Source organism: Mangifera indica, chromosome 2, assembly GCF_011075055.1.
Source record: "Mangifera indica cultivar Alphonso chromosome 2, CATAS_Mindica_2.1, whole genome shotgun sequence".
Classification (NCBI taxonomy): domain Eukaryota; kingdom Viridiplantae; phylum Streptophyta; class Magnoliopsida; order Sapindales; family Anacardiaceae; genus Mangifera; species Mangifera indica.
The window spans coordinates 5815624-5822495 of record NC_058138.1 but is presented as its reverse complement, the minus strand read 5'-3'; the positions used below and the strand labels follow the sequence as shown (position 1 = coordinate 5822495).

At 32.6% G+C, this 6872-nt stretch overlaps 1 long non-coding RNA gene across 1 annotated transcript; it reads right to left on the bottom strand.

Annotated features, from left to right (window-relative positions):
- Positions 1-5058: 5058 nt before the first annotated feature.
- LOC123209690 lies at positions 5059-5676 on the bottom strand. The gene is made up of 2 exons (XR_006501108.1): positions 5613-5676; positions 5059-5509 (listed from the first exon to the last, which is right to left on the bottom strand). It is a non-coding gene; the product is annotated as an uncharacterized LOC123209690 (long non-coding RNA).
- Between the last annotated feature and the right edge of the window lie 1196 nt (positions 5677-6872).

Sequence of the window (6872 nt, the reverse complement as noted above, 5' to 3'; positions counted from 1 at the left end):
AGCTAAATAGGAGATTGACATCAATTCTCATTCTAGCTTTGCTAGAAGAGGGTGAAGAGTATGACTTCTATACAGATGCCTTACATCAAGGCTTGGAAATAGTGTTAATATAGAAAGGTAAGGTAATAGCTTATGCTTCCAAGAAATTAAAGGAGTATAGGACCAAGTACTCGATACATGACCTTGAGTTGGTAGCCTTTATGTTCGCTCTTAAGATATGGCGGCATTATCTATATAGGATAAAGAGTAATATCTACACGAATCGCAAAAGTCTCAACTATTTCATCACTTAGAAGGAACTTAATATGAGACAAAGATGGTGGTTAAAACTAGTAAATTACTATGATTGTGAGATTTAATACCACCCAGGTAAGACCAATGTGGTTATTGATGCTCTAAGCAGAAAAATAGTCCTATTACTGATTACCACTCACCATAAGTTGTAGCAAGAGTTGGTGAGAGAACAGATTGAGGTGCTCATATAGAAATTGGTAGGCCTTCAGATTTAGTCAACTATTCTGGATGAGATCTATGTAGCCTAAGCTTCAGATAAGAGGTGTATATAGATAAGGTAAAGAATTACTCAAGATGCCAAGACCAATTTCAGTATGGTTGAGGGCATCTTAAGGTTCAGAGAAAGAATATATGTTCCTTGAGAGGAGAGCTTAAGAGATATGATCCTCACTGAGCCCACAGTTCTCTTTACACTGCTCATCTTGAGAGTGTAAAGATATACTAGGATCTAAGGAGATCATTTTGGTGGTCAGGAATGAGGAGAGATATAATGGATTTCGTGCCTAAATGTTTAGTTTGTCAGTAGGTTAAAGCCAAATATTAGAGACCATTCGGATTGTTGTAACCATTCAGTATCTTTAAGTGAAAATAGGAACACATATCGATAGACTTTATAGTTAAGTTATCAAGGGTCAGAGGAGGATATAATGCATTGTGGGTTATAGTTGACCGATTGACCAAGATGGCACACTTAATAGCAGTCAAGGACATCATGAGTACAAATAAGTTTGGTCAAATCTATGTGAGGGAAATTGTTATGCTTCATGAGTACAATTTTCGGATTGGTTTCCTGTCACTCCAAACACAACCTAATTTTTTTGGGTCAATCTAAATCCAATTTGAACTATTTTCAAGTCAAAAATCATAACCCTAACTCAAATTTTTTCATATCATGTTAAATTAACGGTTTGTGTCAAATTTTGTCAGATCCATCGCACATAATTTTATTGTTTCATAAAAGTGCTAAGCTTATAAATTTGTGTTTTTATTTTGGTCTAATCAAATATTTATCCATGAATCCATCTAGTTTGAAAATAAAGTATAGTAATTTAGAGATTTTTATGATGATTTTGTAATTTAAATAAGGTTGTTGACGAATTTTAAGCTAAACCTAACAATTCGTGTCATTAGATCGTGTTCATATCTTATCAATTCAGGTTTCACGTTAAAGACCTTAAACCCTAGCCGAACCTGAAATAGAATTGTGTCAAAAATTTTCAACCCTAAATCGAACTGAAATATTTTCATGTTGATTTGACTCGAAATAACCCAAACTATGTAACAAGTAAAGTTGTGTCAAAACGCAATAGGTAATGATCTGATTTTTAGCGAAACAATGCATTTTGTCAAATATAAAAAAATAACACAATTTGCTACGAAATAATACAAAAAAAAACACATACTTACCAAATTGTTTTATTTCAAGTTAATAATAATAGTCTGCTTATCACTTTATATGATTAATTATAGAATTAGGGATGTATACAATCCAATTTAGTATGGTCTAAAAGCTTTTTCAAACCAAATTGAAAAAACGGTTTAGAAATTTTTCAAACCAAACCATATTAGGTTTCAAACCAAAAAATTAACAGTTTGATCCGATTTAGATTACGGTTTGAACGTATTAAAATCATTTATTTATAAATATATATAATTTTATAAAATTAATTGAATTGTAGTTTTCTAGAATATAATATTAATATGTAAAATAAATATGAAATATGTATAAAATATACATGTAAAGAAAATGACAAAATAAATATGAAAAAAATAAGTTGTGCACCTAATTACTTATTAAAAAAAATTATCAAATATAATTGTATATGTGTTTAAAAAATATACAATTTAGAGTTTGGTTTGGTTTGAAAATCGTCTATACCATAACACAAGCTGAAATCTATTTTTTAAAAATTTGTCAACCAAAATTGAACCATTTGACAAACCAAACCATAATTTTTAAATGGTTTAGTCCAGTTTTACAATTTGAACCTAATTATACACACCTCTAGTAAGGATAAACAATAGAATATTATAATTAACAATCCAAGTAACTTTGTAACTTTAATTTTAAAATAATGTCATTGATATATAATAAAATTAACAACTATTTGTTAAATATTTAAATTTAATTTTCAATCCATATGATGAATGTAACTATTATATATATTAAAACTATTAACAAATATATGACATATCAAACATAATAAGTTCAAATCAATAGTACTTATAACACACCAACAAAAAAAAAACTACAAATAGTCTTTTACAATTTTTCCAAAAAGAGTTATTAAATTAAATGAATGTCTTTGGGTGGTGCAAATTTTGTGTTTAGTGATACAATGTCAATTTATTTGTTGATTCAAATTAGGGATAGAAATTTTGTGGATTGAAACTCTTTATATCAAATGAAGAAAATAAAAGATATTAGAGATTTTTTACCGTAATGATGTTATATAATATTTTGTTTAAAATGTTCAAGTTAGTTTAGATCAATTCGAGTTAGCTTCATGTCAACCTTAACTCGATTCGATTTTTTAAGGGTCAATCCAAACACGGCCTAAACTACTTTTCATATAAAAAATAATAACTCTAATTCAATTTTTTTTTGTCGTATCATATCAAATCAACGGGTCGTGTCAGATTTTGCTAGGTCTATTTTAAGCCATATATATTTCAATTCTAGTAACTTAGTGAAATCTTAATTTGGTTTATGTTTGCCCTGTGGCCTTTGTATATAGGGCATAGTTTGTAATTGAGAATGCCTCTGCGACTTTGTGATTTTGTTTTTGTTGTTCTCATTTGCATTAGTTTTGGGTTGAAGTAGGGGGACATGTCTATTGGGCTTTTCCAGGCTGCATCTCTAGCCCTATAAAATTTGCATAGTGACATTTATGTGAGATTATATAAAATATGATATTTATAATGTTATCATCATAATAATTGTTAGTTAATATTACAGGTGGATGATATCCAATTTGGCTCTTGCTTGGCTTGGTATTCAGCTTAAATGATTGGACCTTGAGCTTAAATAGAGATAGCCTTAATTCAAGATTGAGTCAAGTTAGTTTGGTTCAATTGAGTTATTAACAAATTTATCTTCTCTCACGAGTTTTCTTTCTCTTTGATTATTTTTCTTTTTTATCTCCAATAACTCTTCTTCATTTTCTCTAACAACTTCTCTAATAAAATTATTGTCAATCGAACAAGTCAAGCTCTATCTCAAGTTAGCCTTTATTCAAGCTCAACTCGATTTAAATCGAGTCCAACTTTGCTTATTTAGTGCAAACATTAATAATGGTAACAGGGAAGTAATTTTTTACTTGACTTGATAATATGATGCAAATATAACATGATTTATTTGGAGTAGGCTTTGTGATAATTTTTTTCATTTTTTTTGTCTATTGAGTTCTTATCACTTGTTTGTGCTATATCCTTTTTTTTTTTGGTAAGTAAAAGCATGTATTAACAAAAACAACGAGTCTTCTAGCATGAGAATTCAGGAACAACCAACACTCATCTTTCCTAACAAGGAGGACAGCCCAAAACACAGACTAAGGCAAGTCAAGACCTTCACAAGAAGAGTTAAAGAGACTAACAACATCTCCTTTTGAATACCTATCAAAGTTTTTACTACGATGGAATTCAAAAGAAGAAACAAACAAAACCTTTACAACACTCATTACAAGTGTAAGCTTAACCAACTTGTCTATGCTATACAAAAATTCCCATCCTAACAGTACAAAAAATAGTATTTGGAAGGCAAACAAGAACTGCTTCTGGCCTTAAAAAAAAAGCAGAACGAGGCCTACAACGGACTAAAAATTGCACTAGAAAATAAAAAAACTAGAACTGCAAGGGACAGGTGATCAAAGCTGCTATACCTGCGCAGCAAAGACAAAGGCAGGAATTCACCCAAAAGGCTACACAGTTGCACAAACAAAGAACTGTTTGTGTTATATCAATTTCTAAATTTTAAATTTATGAACCAACTCAATTTTGTTTTCAAATAATTACCATAAGATATTGGCGTTTACAGTATGAAACTTGCTATCTTCCAAGCTTGCAAACCTTAAACCTGGCAGCAATTTAACAGAAAGAAAAGTTTCAATGCAAAAGTGAAAGCACTATACAAATGGGGGCAAAAATAAGAAACACTTGATTTTTCTATCAAAGTTTGCACACAGGAGACTTAAATATAGGGATTATAGCCAAGGGACAAATGATTTTACGAGCTCTAAGAACCATACAGCTTTCAAAGAAGTACAGCAAATACAGTGGCAAACTGCTAAACTGATGCTGCAAAGGGATGAATTTACAAATCTGCTTATTCTGAGAATACCCGAAAATAATAAGAACAAAGACCCGTTGATTCGACACATGCTCAAGAATTCTATTCGGAAGAACTTTACAGCATTGTGTAACCTTCACGTGGCTCATCTTGATGTCTTCATAGTATGATGTGATCATAGGAGAACGAGTAGCTTCCAGCAGAACATTTTTTATGTTTATCTAATTACAGTTGGATGTTTTTTTCATAAATTTCTGTAATTTGTGTCATCTGCTTCTCTGCAAACTACCCAAACTCTTGCCTCTTCAATGCCACTTTTAAATCAGGCCTTGCATTTAGAGTTCTTATGGCACCATGAACTATATGAGAGGTAGGAAATTTTTCTGCATAAATATGTTTCATCAAAATTTGGAAACAGCACGATCATCCTTGCAATTGTCGATAGAATCCAGAAGATGCAACAGATGATCAATTTCTTGTACCTCAGAGCCTTGCATTGTATACTCTTTGACACATCTAGCAAACTTTCACTAGAAACATCATCTCTAATAAAAAATCTAGACAGTAGCCATCATGTGTAACAACTTTCATCACCAGTAAATCTACAGAATGAGTCTTAGCACAAGGAGACTTACTGTTTACCAACCTTATTGCAACAAATCATCTATCAATTTACACTCAGTTTGTTTCAAACTATCAAGAGGCTCCTTTCCCTTACCACAGATAGCTAAGTCAAACCTTTATGAACCAGATATCGTGCCCAATTCAGGGCTGCGCTCTTCAACAGCGATGATGATGGGCTGCCATCCTGCTTGATTATGAATAATTCATTTCTTTATGGTAATTACCATGTTCAAGATCTGAAGTATGTCACCTAATGTAAGCTCTGTCAAGCACATATTCTTCAAAATAGTACTGGCTTCATACCTATAAATGAAAATGCAAAAGCACACAAGACAATAAAAAAACAGTCCAATTAGAAATGTCAGAAGCTAAGTAAGGCTAAACTAAACAAGCAAAGGAAACCTACCTGCATTGAGAAGCCATTATTGCAGATGTCCCCTTAAGAGACACCAGAAACTTTTTGATTCTTTTCCATGTCATTTCCGAGATTTGCATAGGATTACCAGCAATAGGGTTCACACATTTCCAAAGTTTCTCCTTCTTACCAGCATACAAGTTCATAGCTCCAATTTTCTGTTTCACTACTATCTGCAGATCAACAGCAATTTCCAAGGCCTTTTTAATGTCAGTATTCTGATGCTTTGGATCTCCATATCGAATGTAATAGATTATATTACTTTCAATTGATATTATCTTTTCAACTTTCAAGGAGTTAAACGTTAGTAACACAACACCTGTAAGGCTTTGGACATAATTAGAAGGTTTTGGACATCCTGACGTCCCTCATATGACACTACTAGACAAGTTAATCGAGTTCACTGTTGAAGAAAACGACAGCTTCCGATGCTCTATATGTCCATTTTGCGACTGACTCAACAATGCCGGCTTCAGATTCATGCTAATACGATCAAAATTGGTGACCTCACTACCTTTTTGGACAGAACTATGAAGATGATTAGGGTGATTGTTTGGCACTAAAGGCTGGTGGATAATGATTTCTATAACCATTCTAAGCAAGGTTGAAATGAGCAAATCCATCCGGGCAAGGCCCATAACAGAACTCTTGGAATTATAATTAGTACCAGGGTGGTGATAATTTACAGGTTTCTTGATCTTCCAAAATATCAACTAGGCCACTATTACTGAATCTCTTTAGGATTTCCCAATTAGGGAACTTGTACATGAGCAAAAGGCATACCATTAGGGACTGAAATTTGCTACCAATTTTAGTCATTAATGAAGGGCCTCCGGCCACAAGACTTGTCCAAAGCCATATGATCTTGCTGACTGCAAGGAGAAGAGCCAAGGCATTCTGCAGTTGAGCAAGCCGAATGTTGTATCTTCTCATCCTCAATTAATGGAGAGCATTGGAGACATCTCTATCTCCAGACATTAACATCATATTTGTGGGTCACCCAGAACAACAGGTCCACTAGAATTTCCTTGTCACTTGCATCCTTAACCTTTGCTTATTCAACAAAATAACCCATAAATATTCATTAAAATGCCTGAAAATATGTAACCTAGAAAACCAAATTCCTCAAAATATAACACAAATTAGGTAGTACATCAGATTTGAGGACAACCCCAGGAATTAATATTAGGAGAGACAAGCTAAGTCATGATTCATATATATATATATATGCCCATTTGAGCAATCAAGTTA